Source organism: Mastigoproctus giganteus, chromosome 7 (genome assembly GCF_048544385.1).
Source record: "Mastigoproctus giganteus isolate SK-2022 chromosome 7, ASM4854438v1, whole genome shotgun sequence".
NCBI lineage: Eukaryota > Metazoa > Arthropoda > Arachnida > Uropygi > Thelyphonidae > Mastigoproctus > Mastigoproctus giganteus.
In genome coordinates, this window is record NC_143581.1 from 24,692,548 (window position 1) to 24,709,688 (window position 17,141).

Sequence of the window (17,141 nt, forward strand, 5' to 3'; positions counted from 1 at the left end):
TGTTTTTCTTTTTTTTTAATTAATTAATTTATTTATTTATTTTATTTTATTTTTTTTTTATTTATTTATTTTTTTTTAACTTGGTCTCCGCTCAGGAAGCTGAGGCGACCATGACGGAGACTAGCCAGAGAATTATGGGCAGCCTGGCTACCTCCTAGTGGTGTGTGCGGGCAACGTGGGGTTCCACCAGGGGCCCTGCGGCCAAATGCCAGGACACACAACAGAACCCAACAGAATACTCACATTCAACACTTTTCTGGCATCTACAGTAGTTCTGTATTTCTTCACAGTGTACATATGGCGCTGATGTGGGGAAACCACAGGTGGCGCCTGACCCTAACACTATATGTTGCACTCTCTGGTTGGCTGAAACAATGCGAGACAGACGTTGACGGCCACGGTCATCCATCTCCTCCCACAGCGCTGTCCACGATGAGATGTTATTCCGGAAATGGCGTATTCCCGATACACTATTTGTCGAAAGTGGAAAGTGCAATTTCTGTACCACCTCCGCGATAGAGTGACCCATGCGTCGGGCACCCACTATCATCCCTCTTTCAAAGTCTGTTAACTCACAACGTTTATCCATACTGACATCGAATTGCTGTCTGCGTGAATGCAGTGTACCTGTACACCTGCCAAGCGGTGGGTTCGTCCACTAGCGAGAGGGGTGTCAGCGTCGCGTTGCCCAGGAACCAGGTGTCCCAGTAATTCTGTCCTTTAGTGTAATACATTTTATACCAGTAAGAGCGCCTCATGATCAAGGCTATAATTGGGCGTTTTTAAGGAGAAATAAACGGATATTTGGAACTCCTTTAATATGGAATAAAGTAGAATTTTCCCTTTTTAATACGTAAGATTTCGTGACATAAATTTAGATCGGTATTAGAAGGATGACCTCGTAGTTCAAAACCATCCGTCTAATATCATAAATCAATTCAAAAGGCTGTCAAATTATCTTATTGTTTTCTTTGCTTAATTTTTAAGATTTTTAATAAAGTTTAAGATTGTGGGAATTTTTATTTATTTTGTTTATTTTTTTCTATTTATCTTCAGGCAGTGATGAGCCACTTATCACATAAGTGGATAATTTCCTGCTTTTTCTTTTCTGTTCTACTGACTTCACCAACGATTTTACTACCAGTGCAGATCGAAAAGGAGACAATGACCCTGTCTGGAACGATAATCAAACCGAACACTCGACCACTTAAAAGGTCATTTACAGGTGGACCAGACAGCGAAGTAGAATCCATTCTCGTGTCCAGGGTCCGAGAAAGCCGAAAAGATCCTAATGGTGTCCCACTTCATCCTGCCAAAAGACTAACACGACATAAAGGAGAGAAAGTGCCACCTATTTATATAATTAGGAGAGAAGAAGATGATTTTAAAACATCCGATGCGGCAAACAGTGGTGGTGATGATGATGACTTCGATGAATACGAATGGGATTACGACCCCATTACCACCTTCGATATCTTCAATTTCGATGATGACAATGAGGTTGAGATTAGAAATGCATTACCTCATCGTTACCAAGGCAAGAGAAGAAGTCGCCTGTTGTTCAGAGCCCTCCCAAAAAGGTACCGTCATTTATTAAGACCAAGAAAAGGACATGAGCCGCAGAACGTCGCCTTTGTGGCGTATCCGAACTATTATTTTAAAGAACGCATCAACGAGATTAATCCAGTGAAGCCATTACGTGTGTTTTTTCTCCCAAGGTATCCTGGCCTCGATACTGGGGAAGATGGTAAAAAGAATGTCACTTTAATCGTCCATGGTGCAACTGATCTTTACCCTCTGTCTGATAAATGGAATAGAGAAAACGCTAAAGATTTTAACCAACGAACTGTAGATTACATTGCCTATCCCGTTGGTAAGCTGTCTCCTGCAAAAGACCATCGTCCTAGTGATGCTGTTGCTAAAAAGGACACAGAGAAACCAATACGTATATTTGTTCTTTCGAGAAATTCGAGCATTGATGACATGAAGGGCTGGAAAGGTAATTTACCTGTAGTGCTAAACGATGCTAATTCTAAAGTTAAGACGCTTAGTTCTGATCGATCTTCTAGTGAATCCAAGATCTATTCCTTGGTAAATATTACGAATATTGTCCATCAGTCTGTTGGCCAAAAAAACATCTCTGGAAAAACACAAAATGACACAGAACAATATCAGATTTCGCGAAGAGAAAATAGTAAAGTACAGACGAAGAGTTTGCATGATTGGTCTAATGATCGCAGAATCCCAATAATGGCTAATGAGATGCTAGAAAATGGAGTTCCTCCAGCAGATGTAGCCAATATTTTGGTAACCCAAAGACCCACTGAAATCCATCTGGTAGAACCAGAATCTATTGTAATGAAAGATGACTCAAAGAAAAGTAAAAAATCTGGGAAGAAAGTCAAGAAAGGAAACAAAAAGGGAAAATCTAAGAAACCTAAAAGTGTTGATGGTGAAGATGTCGATTTTCTTTCCACTCGGGAATTTGGTAACACAGAAGAAGGTGAAAACGAAGCAGCAGCAGCAGCAGTAGCAGCTTGGGCCAGCAACACGTATACCGATGAATACGAACCAGGAGATGTTCAATTTAATGGAAGAATGGACAGAGGCGGCGCTGCTGATGAGTCTTCTGCATTAATACCGGCAGAATCTCTTTTTGAAATGATTCTAAAACGAAACAGGAAACGACACGATGACCCAAACGAGGAACGCTTGCTTAGAGAGATCTTAAGAATAAGGACAACGAAAGCTCCCATTGTATCATTTGCAGACAGTAGGAGAGTGACCAGAAGGAATCATTCCAAGATCAGTTCTTCAATGATCGAACGTACTTTGCTAAAGCAACGAACCGTGCACAAAGAGGAACAGTAAGTATACTGACCTAAGAATGCTAATAAATTACTTTAGAAATAGTCCATTTCGTTTTGGAAAACAAAGTTATAAATATCCGCCTTCTTTAGTTTTACTTTTTGCAGTTTACAATTACTCATTAGCACTGAGATATCGCATGGAGGATTTCGATATTGCCTAACATCTGTGGCTTAACTTCACAGAGGTGACTCCGACCAAAACTCAGTAATTCCTGGACTTCGATGCGATTTTTTCGATAAAGAAAGCAATACGTGCTGGTATAACAGACAACTGGGTACGACGATCACAATGACCCTTATTTCCAAAGAGAAAGAACTCCTGAACTTCACAGTTAAATGGGAAAAGTTGCTTAAAGTTTATAAAGAGAAAAAGCCTGTTAAACTAGCCATCAAACCAGGTAGGGTTATCATCCTAAAACGATAATAATGTAATATGATTAGAGTGCTGCCTCATTAATTTTGTCATAATCTTTGCAAATCTCAATGGTGATCTATGAAGTCCTCAAAATCTCTTGCAATATCACTAAGACATAATGGTATTAGCTATTTTATAATTTTGAACTTCATAATACACTTATTGGCCATCTTTTGTTCCCGGTATATAGCCCTTACACTTCTTGATATGAATTCCACTAGCTGTTTCATGGAGTATAACTGGAGATTTCGCCATTCTTCCATCAGGATATTTTTCATCTGGTTTATCTTGGTTGGTAGAGAACTGCAAAGCCCAAATGACCTTTCCAGCATATCCCAGACTTTTCCAATTGGATTCAGATCTGGAGAACTGGGCTGCAGGGCATTGTGCGATATCTTTGGAATGTTCCTCGAACCATTCCAATACAATTTTTGTATAGCAGATAGTTGTAATGTTTCTTTTTTAACCGGTTGCAATACATTTTTTGCATTTTTAAAATTAGACTCATTATTCGAAAAGAATATTCGAGGGATAAACTCCAGAGTTTTTCTTCCCTGGATTATTTTTTTTCTTTCCTAGGGAGGAAAACACGAAGTCATTTTTTGCTAAACTCAAAATAAAATTCGGTGCACTTTTAAGAGTCAATTGGGTCATGTCCAAGCCCTATTTTGTACAGATTGATAATGGAGTAGTTCTTGTAACAGATATTGGAACAAAATAGTTTAGAACCAATGGTGATTTTATTAACTATTGCAATGCTGTCATATACGAAATTCCTGGTTCCACCGTCTAGTTTCTTGAGAGTTGATATGGGGCAGCCAGCACTGTACTTTAGGATTTTGTCTTCTCATCTGTCTCCAGGATGTCAGGAGTTTGTGTACTTGAGGTACGTCTATGTTTCAGTTAAAACTTGGACATTCTATTTCATAATGGTGCATTCCCATGGTTTCTGGTTGAAGTTTGCAAACGGTGTAGCTTTGGAGATGGTAAAAGGGTTGTTGGAAATTCTACTGAGCCATCTTAGGATCCAATATTGTGAAATTTGCATCCAGACATTGAATGCAAATGTAACCATATTGAAAATGCATGGCGAACAAGGGTATATACGTTGAAAAATACACCAATAATAGTGTACATTCTGACTGATTTATTAACCACCTTGCCAACCGTTGTATCATCTGTAAACTTGGACAATAAGCTTCATATGCCTTCATCAATATAGTTAGTAACTACTGACAACAGTAAGGGATCCAGCAACTTACCCTGAGAGACTTGACCAATAACATTATTCCAAGACAACTCTGTCCGCTGCAACTCAACCATCCCTTTATCCACAGCAGCACCTTCTCCCAATGCCACAGTGCTCCAATTTGCAAAGCAGTTTTTTATGTACAATAATATGAAAAGCTTTTCTGACATTTGTGTATACGATGTCGAAATTATTTTTTCATCCGGTTCCTTTGATACTGAATCATAATGTCCAATCAGATTGATCACATAAGATTGCCCTTTAAAAAATTCGTGCTGTAACAGTGCCGTAAAATTTGATTCCTTTCAAGATGATCCTGCACTACTTCGTTAACAACCGACTTCAATATTTTGATGCTGGTACGTTTTCTTCTCTTCCAGAATCTCTTCCATGGAACATTGTGATAGGAAGTAATGGGAAGGAACTGCGACTCAGCCCAATTACCGATACCGACATGGATTTCAGCTATTTCGTTGCGAAAGCGTTTCTTCTAAAAAAAGGAAAAGATTCTAAACTTCTCAGAGAATTAACCTTCAGAATAAATATTCTACCAATAGGTAAGAGAAAATATTGTCCACTTCATTAAACTTGCACATATAGATAGATGGAATCTGTTTTGTAGAGACGGGATACATTTAAACAAAGGTGGTGCAAGGGTTTTTGCCAGTATTATTGGGGATACTTTAAGGGTTCAGGGAAACTGCTAGTTTTGGGGGGACAAGGGTAATATAGATGTCCGTTTATCTGATAATATTGGTCAAAGTAACGCTTGCACATACCTCAAGAATTCTTTGTTAGCGCAACAGATTATATTAGCAAGGTGTTCTGACGGCAGAAACGTTTGAAATGGGCGTGCAGCTAATTCCAGGGACGCGAGCTTAATTAACTTCTTTCTTTCTTCTTCTTCAAGGATAATTTAATCATTTGAGAAGTAAGTTCATTAACCCTTGGTAATTTTTAAGAGAACGTACAGGCAGCAACAGGACATTGAGAATGTAGCAAAAAACCATACAACGAAACGTATATTTTGAATTGGTATATATTTCTTTAGAAAAAAAAATTAGATTTATCTTTATAACAGAATGAAGTTTATTTCTCTTTCAAAGCCGATTTTGTTTCCTAAACGTTGTTAAATTCTTGCATGCTCACAGGATTCTGCATTTCACTCTGACATTTTGTAGTACATTCATCAGCCAAAACATTATGAACACTTTCCAGGTTGAGTTGCCTTTCGACGTGATTCCGCTTGCACCCAGTGTGTCATCGACACCAAAACTCTGTGGAAAATGTCCTGACGTATCCCGGACTGGCTGGACCTTGACGTGGACTGGCGAATGATTCGTTCCATCGCATCTCACAAATGTCTGATAGGATTGATTTTGAGGGAATTTGCCAACTAGGAGAGCACATGAAATGCTTGGACATGATCCTAAAATCATTCGTACACAATGCGGGGCCGGTGACACAGGGAGTTGTCTTGTTGCCCAATTCCATCTGGATACACAGTCACCATGTAGGCCAAACCTGATCCAAAACAAAGCCGAAAGGATCTCGTAGTGAGAGCGTGTTCAATGAGGATGAGGGGGACCAGTGATGTCCATTAAAATATCCTCCAAATAGTGATACCAGCACCGCCGGCCTGTTTTCGTCTAACCATCTAGTCTGGTTGCAGTTGTTCACCTGCTCGCCTTCGAATACGCACATGTCCATCGTCATGATGGTGATAGAACCTTGATTCATCAGACCAGGAGACTCTTTCCAGTCGTCCAATGTCTAGGAAAGGCTCTCCAGTGCCCACTGCAGACAGGCCTATCCGCAAGACCATCCACTGGATGGTGTGCTTTGAAAGCGCCTTGGTTGTCTGCCTTCATTCTTCATTACGGTAGCCCTCGAAGAGGTTATCAAAATGCTTTCCCCCGCCTTCCTAGTGTCTCAAATCACTCCCAGTTCAAACTGCGTCAGATCATTCCCTTTGCCCATTGCATGGACTTCGTATTAACAGACACTACAGAGGTGGTCAAAATGTTTTGTCTGATGAGTGCATATTTATTCAAAACTAAACATCATTGATTTTTACGTTTAAAAGAATCTGTGCTCACACTTCACAGACATGGGAACTGTTTATCCTGGCGAGGAACTCTCTATTGACATCGACAGTTTTGTTCTCCTGCCAGCGAAGTCCGTAAAATTTCAGTGGGAAATGGAAACCAGTTGCTCCACTTTTGAACCCTTGCCCAGTAACATGAAAGTCAGCACTACCGGAAGATCCTTAAAGATAAAGGAACTGAAAAAGGAACAACACGGCATTCTTATCTGCGCTATCTACTCGTCCATGGATGTCTTTATATCTAAAAGAAGGTTCACAATCCAACAACCCAGTAAGTACAGCTGGTAGCCCAGAGTAACTTATATTGCGTATAATGTGTATAATTCTTTATTACACGCATTTTAATATATGTATTTTTACTTTATTCTTCTCTCTTTCTCTTTGTTTCCAACAGCCGAGCCTCGTTCCAAACGTAGGGTGGTTAAAATTGCTCTAACTGCGAGTGGAGATACAAAACAAAGTCCCGTTAGTTCAAATCACGATTACCACCATCAAACTGGATCAACTGCTTTCGTGTTGCGCAACAGAAAACACAATTCGGATAACAAGGGCTGGACTAGAAGTGTGGGACCTGGATCAAAGTACGCAAGGAAAGAAACCATGCCAGTCCACAAGGATCTCTTTTATTCCGATCGCGCGAATGCCAGAACTGCTTCCACCGAGACACCTACAACTAGTAATTCGCCAACTGAGGAGTTCAGCGACGACCTGGATGATGATGATGATGATGATGACCAGTCGGATGATGAAGAGCCGTCGGAACTTGAGTACAACGCCGATGAGGAGGAAGCCAAACACCTCAGTGACTGCATGATGGATGATGAATGTAATTATAATGCTCAATGCATCGTGGCAACCGGTGCACACTCATCTTTCTGCAGATGTCTTACGAATTATCGAGGGAATGGACTGTTCTGCTGGGAGAATATCGATTAGTGAGAATCGTTTTGAAGTCATCGGTGCTCAGTAAGTAATTGGAAGTCTTTACAGCAAGGAAACGTAACTTCTTCTGGTGTTCCCTGTACCTGTAGCGAAATGTGGAATCATAGTGTTACTTCGGGAATATGCACGTGAAAAATCAGCTTTAAATAAACCTTTTACAAAACTTGGTTTGTAGTATTCAATCCTCTCTTATATTTCTGTTCTTATTGTCTGGAAACATTATATTTTATCCAGTGACAGCGATTTGGCTCTGGCTCTTTAGAAACGACCACATTTACCCACCAATCAACCTAATTAATAACGTTTTTCGTGGAGCATTATCACCCAAAGGGAAAACTTTCTGTATTACAATATCAATTGATATCTAGCGTGTATTAATTTAATAATAAAATAGTATTAATTCATGATTTATATATTTAGTAAACTGATAACAAAAACGTTTTGTTATTTATTACTATTCGCACGATGTAATAAAATAAATAATAATATTCCTGGCTATGATAAGATGCAATAGTCCAACCAACAGACCTTCTTTACGTGGTCGATGGTGAATTGACAAACATAAATTAGGGTTAAACCCTTGTTTCTTATTCCGAAAGAAAATTATAATCGTCTGAGTATATCCTGCTTAGTTTATTTTTCTTTCATTTCTCTGAATCCTTGAGAAGGACCAAATTCTTCTGGAGAAATCTACCTTCCTATATCATGAAGAAACTAGTTGATCTATAGTTTTGACGTTGTTGGTTGTTCTTGGGCAAACCGGTGTATTCTGACCGAAGAAGGAACACCCAATTGGATGCAGATATTACAATTATAGTTTTGTGTCTGCAACCTAGTAAGCTGGCTCTTTTTATATGCAAATTCTCAACTAATTTGTGCAACCAATCGTAGAAAGAGAAAATAAGCATGACTAATAGCAAACATAAATCAAAATGTAACCTTGTAAACAGGAAAATTACTTTTACTCTTCCGAAAATTGCTCTATTTACCATTCGTTGTAATACCATTCGTACATTGTGAAGAATGTAGACGATGTCCCGACGATTCCCAAAATCCAACTCTCTCTCTTTTATGCCTCCTGAAAGAAACAGAGTAAAATACACACCAGTTTTTGAAGAGCATGCGCCGTTGGCATGGATTGTTCTGGATATATGAACTTCGACCACTTGGGCATCTTTCTGTTATAAACCTCGACAATGACAGCCGTTGATTCCTTATTAATAGTTCTCTTGGGCATCCCCTTCTTGAAAGGATATGAACAGGGTAGGACCAAAAATCTCAGATTCATTATTTTAGTCATATTTTAAAGATTAGTATTTAATTTAAGATTAATATTAATAACGATAATTTTAAAAACATAATTTTTATTATTTGAGAGGAACTGGTTAAACTGATTCCAAGAGATCAAATAATTTTTTTAACTGGCATCCCTGCCGTATCATACAACAGCGTACTTAAAGACACGAATCTACTTATACAATATACATAAACAGATACATTTAAAACAGATCCAGTTAATCCAGTCCAGTAAAAGACGCTGAGTACCTACAGCCCCAAAGATGTGCATTCCACATGAGGTAAGTCTTGGCAGACTATATACTGTTAACAGCAAATCCAGATACACCAAATTAAGTCCACCCATCATCAGCAGTCCATCAAGTATATACGATCACTAAATCAGAGTATAGTCCAAGATCTTGGCAGCACGCAACTCAATAGAGGATATGCAAATAGATGACTAGCAGACCATTGAGAGTTGGAGAAGGTAGATCAGTCTTACAATATCCTGAAGTTCAGCCATTAAGATAACTTATGTCCATTAGAAAACTAAAATATATGATCTATTTATCATTTTATAACTGTGGTACTGGTTTCCTCTTTTCTTACTTTCAATGGTTTCGAAAAACTGGGGAACTGACTGCCGAAATAGTACCATCCATAACAGCCTTCAGTGGCAAATACCCTTTGAAGCACAGCGTCTACTTTTCTTATCTGAAATTCTTATAGAGACAGAATTTGAGCTTATTGCTCAAGGTGGGCTGGTGGCATGAAAGAGTTCCGTGGGTTAATTGGTTACCGACCCTTGACCAAGATTATTGCTAATCCATCAGGATCTGGGAGATTTTTTAATCAATTGACGAAGACGAGGAACTGGTCTAGTGGAACCAATGAAAATTGACTTAGATGAAATCACTCCTCTTTCCTCTTTTAGGGTTTCTTACGACAACCGAAGATCCAGTAGCCAAAACGAGTAAGTCCAGAGTCAGAGATTAGACTTTTCTTTTCGAAAAATGTCTGTCACTTCTGACTCCTCTCTATATAAGTTTTAATAAGAATTACAATCCCGTTCTTGCAATCCTGCTTTAATCTGTTTTGTTTCTAGAAGATACAAGAAAGCAGATGGTTAATGGAAACTTTCCTGGTCCCTTGGACGCCATTATTAATATTCTTAGAAGGCTTCCTGTTCTACCTGATGCTGTTGTTAACGGTGAGTACAGAAATCATTCCGTTTTATATCTTTACTGAAGATTGCTGTTGTTGTAATGGTACCTTAAGCTTCAGTTCCTAACGATCACTTCCATATGGAGGTCATTTTTTCTGCTTTTTTCCCCTTTTTTTGACTTCCATCCAATAAACAGAGGACACTAAGCTAAAAATGGCTCTGGAAGAAGATGGAATTCGCACAGTTTCTATCTCTGATGAAGCTAATCGCCTTTTGGACGTGTTGATACGTTTGACATTTGCTCCAAAACCAAAGCCCCTTGTGGTAGTGAGTTCCAATGGAACAATAGACCACCTGTTTAACATATTGCAAAAGGTTAGAAAAATATGAAATAGAAGAACAGTGTAAATTATGTTTCTCTATTACATTGTTTTCTTTGGTGTATTATATTTTAATAATTCATATTTCTTTTCTTGTCTAGATGAAGTCACATGATGATCTCTTTCCGAGATTGATTGCAGTGTTTGAATCGATCAGTGACATTAAAAATCCAGATAAACTTTCTCGGCTATACATCTCTGGAGACTCCATCATCCTTCATTCTGTAAGTCTCTAGTTTTTTATTATTGTGAATATTTGGATCAAAGATGTTAGATTAAAGACCGATAGGAATAAATAACCTTGCATGTTTCATTAGCGAATATCCTCAAGGATTTATTGGACATGGTTTGACGTTCTTTTCCTGTTCGTGACATAAAATGATGACATCACTCTCAACTCGGTATGAGACACTATATATGGTGGTATTTCCACTACTTTATGAACAACCCCAATATATTTTCTATGCCATTTTTCTAGATTTACAAAGTATTATTTCCAATATTTGCCTAAATTGATGTTAATATTTTGTTGTGGCATGCTGGATACGTAGCACATCCCTGGTTTAGAGAAATATCATGGTAAAGATTCTTAAAACATCATTGTTTTAAGAATCTTTCTCCAAAACATTTAAAAATGAATCTGTTTAGCCTTCTTATGTTAAATGGACCACATTTTCCAATTCCAGAAGTTCAACAGTGCCAAGTTCGATATGTATTCCCTCAGAAAACATATAAATGATTCTCTCACCCTTCAGAAAACAGGTGAATTTTCAAGCGCCAGTAAGAATACGACATTGATTGTTCCCAAAAAGCCTTGGACAACTTTTAGAGGCGAAGATCTAAAAATGACTTGCCAAATCGTAAGTACTCCCCAATAACAGTTGAAGAAACTATATTTTCTCGTGCTTTACCAGCATCGGTAACTAGCTAATACCATTATACGTTGCGCATATTATGGTATTAGCTAATTACCGATTAGCTTAAGAGTACAAACACAAATGCAAAATATGCATTTGTGTTCGTACTCTTAAGAAACAAATTATGTACACATGTATGGTATCTTATGTAGGATGGCACCTGGACGAAAGTTCAACTCTGCCTTTGTACACAGTGATGATTACAGAGCTCTGTAAAAGGCCAGAAACGTGTGGATATAAATCTGTTAATCTGGAGTGGTATCAGAAGTCACTGGTTGATGACGGTACCAATGAGCAGAGGAAGGATTTAGTTGTGGAGAGTCTTGATAAAGAACGAACCAGAAAAATGCAGCATCTGTTAAAACCTTCATGTGTTCTTGAAAACCAGCAAAATTTTGGACATAGATAGCAAGGCGGCCCTAATATAATAATTTGAATTTTTTTGTTGGGCAAATGTGGAGTAGGCTAAGGAGAAAACAATGTTGAATAGTAGATAATTTAGTTTGTACAGTTTAAATGCAGTACGTCTAAACCAAAGGCTGGCAGCATAGGTTCTAATTGGGAATATGGCAGCATTATAAAATAGATGTAGGGTTTTAGTGTTCAATCCCCAGTCTTGTCTGGTAATTTGGAGCAGTATTGCGGTAAAACTCTTAACTTTGACGAACAGATGTTGACTATGTGCAGTAAAGGAAAAGTGGTCGTCGATGATGACTCCTAAACATTTGGTGCTTCGGACAAGTGGAAGTGATTTCTCGTCAAGTTTTACAACTGGTGGCTTGCCATAGTCTAATTTGTGTTTAAAAATAATGATCTTCTATTTGGTTGGGGTTAATTTCAATTTGTTCTTAGAAGACCAAGATGATAGTTCAAGGAGTACTTTATTGGCATTGAGTTCTAAATCAGATCTTCAGTTTCCATTCACCAAAATGACAAGCTCATCTGCATATGCAAGTTGTTGCACATTTTGAAATTCAGTCGTTGTAAGCAGCCAATCATCAAGAACTAGGTTCCAAATCAAGGGACCAAAATTGATCCTTGGGTGCAACCAAGGGACACAGATCTGTGAATCTTCGTGCTTTTAGTGATGACAGTGACAGTGCATTCAGCAAAGTAATTTCTAACAAGTGTATAAAGCTGAAGAGAGCAATGGTTGTAACGGAGTCTAGATCCCACCATAAAGTATCAAAAGCGCCCTGAAAATCGATAAAGATCGCCATAACGTATTTGGAAGTGGAGCTATCAATAAGGTGGTGAAATTCTAATAAGGCGTCTTCGCATCCAAGCCCTTGTCTAAGACCATATTGAAGAGAGGGTATGGAGCTTGTAGATCCCTGCAGTGTGGTTATTTTATTAGCGGTTAGTCTTTCTAACACTTTTCCCAGGTGAGAGAGCAAGGCTATGGGACGGTGGGATCTGACATTGTCTAGTGGCTTACCAGGTTTATGCAAAATCTTAAAAATGGAGTGTTTCCACGGTCTGAGAAACGTTCCAGAATTTAAGCAGTTGTTGAGTAATTTAAGTACAACTTTGGGCCTTAGGACATAAAAATGTTTGATAAATATATTATCAGTGAGGTCATCGCCAGGACATTTGTTTGACTGAATTTTATTCAAGATTGAAGTAAGTTCTTCTGCAGTGAATGGACTTGTTTCTTCTAAAGGAAGGTATTTTTGGTTTAAATCTCGAATAGATAGTTGGTATGAAGTGTCAACAGTGAGATCATCATTAGGCAGCAGTTGGTCCAAGATGATATTTACGGAGTCTGTTAATGTAAGAGTTTCCATACTGTTGGAGGTAATGGAGTTAAAAATGTCACCCAGGATCATTTTATATTTAGCAATTTTATAAATGACACCCCAAGGATTATTATTTCCAGATGTACGGACAAAATTGTTCCAGGATTGCAATTTGCTTTCATAAATCAATTTTACGTATTTTCTTTTGAGAGTTTTGTATTCTTTATGGTAATCTGTTAACTTTTTCTTGAGGCCAAGTACACCCACCGTTTGCGCTGAAAATTTCTTCTGGCTTTGTATACAAGTTTCCGAGTAGAAGAAAGTTCGTTATTCCACCAAGGTGTGCAGATGACGGAGGGCAATACATTGAGATAACATAAGTCGAGTGATCGATAAGACTGTGATATTAGAAGGGAATTGTTCGTTGTCTTACTGTGCCTTGAGCCTTTATGTATTCAAGACAGTTGATATCTCTGACCGAATGATTAGCATCATGTTTGTGCCTCTTGCAATTAATGCAGACAGGCGGTTGATCCTTGCTGGGGCACTCAGCAAAGATATGGCCTTGTTTGCCACAATGTCCACAAGAAAGTCTTTTTGTTTACATGAACTTGAAGTGTGTCCGAAAGTATGAAAACAATAGCACTTCGTCACAACAACGAAAGGCTTAAATCGGTGAGCGGTCACCCCCACTTAATAAATAACCTGTCTAAAGTAGAAATAGCTGAAAGAATACGTGGGATAAAATCAAACACCAATTAGAAGCGTTCTTTGATTTGGAGCTAATTTTAAATCGGAAAGTGATCTCTTGTGAGATTTCTTCACGTGTAATTTCTTTCAGGTTTTTGAAGTAGAAATCATCAAGTATTTCCTCTTTGGTTAAATCATTATCAATATTGAATACCAATAGGGTTGGGTTCAATTTCTTAGGTATCTCAGTGGTGATGCCAACATCAGACAGGATTTGAGGACAAGATGGTATCCAAATCTTTACTGGAATTAGTTTCTAAACTTACGCCTTTGTTTTTACTGAGAGGGAGAACTTTAAGTTTGACTTCTTTCAAGACTTGCTTTTTTGACTACACGTTCTTTAAGATCAGTGCTCTTAGTAAGAGTAGAACTCTCAGATGCCTTTAGGAGTAATAAATGTGGTTTTCTGGTTGAAGTAGTTTTGACATTAGCGGATTGCAGGCTGTCTGTTTGGTTAAAAGAAATTTATGCAAGGGATTGTACAGTAACCTCAGATAAGTTTTCAGGAGAAACTACGTTCAAAGAAGTATCAACTAATTCTGTAGAAGTTGAAGATTTTTCCACAGAAGCATATGAGAGAGGTGTGGGCATAGTTTTTGAGTCATCACTTCTTATCTGCCGCATCTTAATTTTCATCTTAAGAGCTTCGTTTTCTGTAATCAAGCCATTCACAACTAGTTCAAGACCGCTCCAAGAATGAAGAATAGCTTTTATGGCAGTTTTTGTGACCTTATTATTGTCGTTTATTAGGTAAGTTTCAATTTCTTCTCTCAGGAAAGTAAGTGCATCGACAGGGGAAAGATCTGAAAGTAAGACACTCCCGACATTTGGTATTTTTATTTTCCTGGCAGTTGAAGTAGCAGCCCTACTCAAAGTGTCAGGACTAAAAGGTTTTATTGAGAAGAATCAGTAACGATATTTGTCATCGTAGAAATTGGTACCTTACTTGATAATTCAAGATGTTCTAGTTTAGCCTTTGGAGCGGTCACACTTGTAGTTTATTTTATCTTAATTTGTTCCTGTGAAGAAACTAGCGGTGGAAACTCATCGGTGTTTATCGACAAATTAGTGGTGCCTGTATTTTCTTCCACGTTGGAGGTTGGTTCTTGGGAAGAATCCAGTATGGAAAAGTCTCCTTTATCACGGGGCAAGTTAATAGTTTCACTAACAGCCTCTGTCATTCTGAAACTTTGCAATTTTTAACGACAAAAGACAATTCTGTGGGATCTAGGTTTTTTACCCCTGAAGTTATTTACCTCAGATGGTTAATTGGCCCTTCTTGTACGAGCTGAACTACTGTACTGTACTTGTGTTGAAAAATCTTTTGTCAGTAAGGTTGCTTGTGCAGATCTAAAACTAATCAAATAACTTTACCTGATAACTTCTTTCAGGAGCTGATACACTCATTTTGGAGACTTAAATTTCTTCTTCCCAATGACACCAAACACCACCGTTATTAACTGTTCAGGCAATTAAAATAAGACCAAAATAGAAGAGCACTTTTACACTCGACTGACGTGCTGTTTGATCGAGAGACTAATCAAGAAACAAATTATGTACCAAATGTACGGTCCACTGCAGGCATAATATGATCTTTTAAATCATATGCAAAAAATAATGGAGTTACTTCTTTAATAACACACCATTAACATATAAAGTGAACGAACAAAGATCTATATACACGAACGATGAGGTCTAAAAGAGCCAAGGCCACAGATTCAACCAGATTTTGTGCATTGATGCATCCATGGCGACATCGCAAAAGACTCATTGAGCAAACAACAGATATTTTGCAAGTTGCATTCGGTCTGATGTTTGTCAATAAGCGAAAGGTATAAACGCTTAAATTATCTCTTCGCTTTCTTCTAAAAACACCGTTTCCGGTGTTATTTTAAGAAATCTCTGTTCTACTTAGCCATCATATGTTTATTTTCTGTAGTCATAACAACTAATCTGTCTCCTTTTTAAGTAAATTTGAAAATTCTTAACCAAGTATGAATTCCCCATATCTTGGAAATCATAGATGGACCACGTTGGCATATGATTTGGGCACCCAAAAGTATCGCAGACTGGTTAAAATATTTTAATGATGGTTTTTCCCAATAATGTATTAAATAATGTTGAAAATTGGACCTTCCCGGTGAGGAAGTCTCAGACCGATTAACTGGGCCACTTTGTGAAAAATGTCCATAAAATTTTCCTTGCTTCTTTGATGGGATTCAGACACAAACCTCTTCCATACAGCGCGGGAGGATGATGATTATAACCACTGTGCTACCTGTAAGGGCATGCATAATGCGACATCCTAAACAGAGTTGTTTTAAAAGTAATAAAAACCATTTTTCAACCCCAGAATGAAGTTTTTAGCATAGATTTACTTATTAAATCACAGTGCTACATATATTTTTTTTAATATTCACTGCTTTACTTATAATTTTAACGAATTCTTTTGATGTATTTTACTGTAGGTTTCTAAATTTCGATGGAATGAAGGGAAATGCGAAGTACCTTTTGGAAGTAGTTGGTGTAAAATATTCCTTTGTCTTATTAGCCAACTTTTTAATGTGAGGTAAGCAAATATCTAAACTATCCTTTATAAGAAGTACATTTTCAATAAGATTTTAATTTAAACTTGTTTAATCTAGAACAGCGTTGATGGTTTGTTTTAAACTTATACGCAGAGTCAAATATTTTCCCATGAAAACGTATGGACACAAACTGAAAAATGGAACCTGGACTGGAAATGTTGCTATGCTTCTTAGAAATGTAAGTGCAAAATTAGTGTTTTTAAAATTCTATTCGTAAATGTTGGTCTCTCACTGGGGAAAACTAAACCTTTCTCAATATGGTAGGTGGTGGTTGCTAATCTTTTACAATACTTATTGTGTATTACAGGAACTTGATCTAAGTGTGTCCTTAGGAATCACAAAGGAAAGGATGGAAATTTTAGGTTTCTCCAAACCACATACAAACCTCGCTATCAAATTCGTCACTCGTGCAGCGCAAAGAGCTCCGAACAGCAATATTTTATTCATGCCTTTCACTACAGAGGTGAGTGCTTCGTAACTCATTAATGAAAGTCCCTTAAACATACTTTGACTCTCCATATCTGTATAAATCTATGCCAGTGAGACATACAGTCTCACTGGCATAGATTTATACAGATTTTTTATAAATAAAACCGAATAGTGGGCCCAAGGATGAGCCCTGAGGGACTTCTCTGGTGGTAAATGGGAGGAAGAATATCCATAACTTAATAATATATCAGTTCTTTCCATTAAAAGGCTATTTATCCAGTCGAGTGCAAATCTCGAATTTCCAGTTTCTTA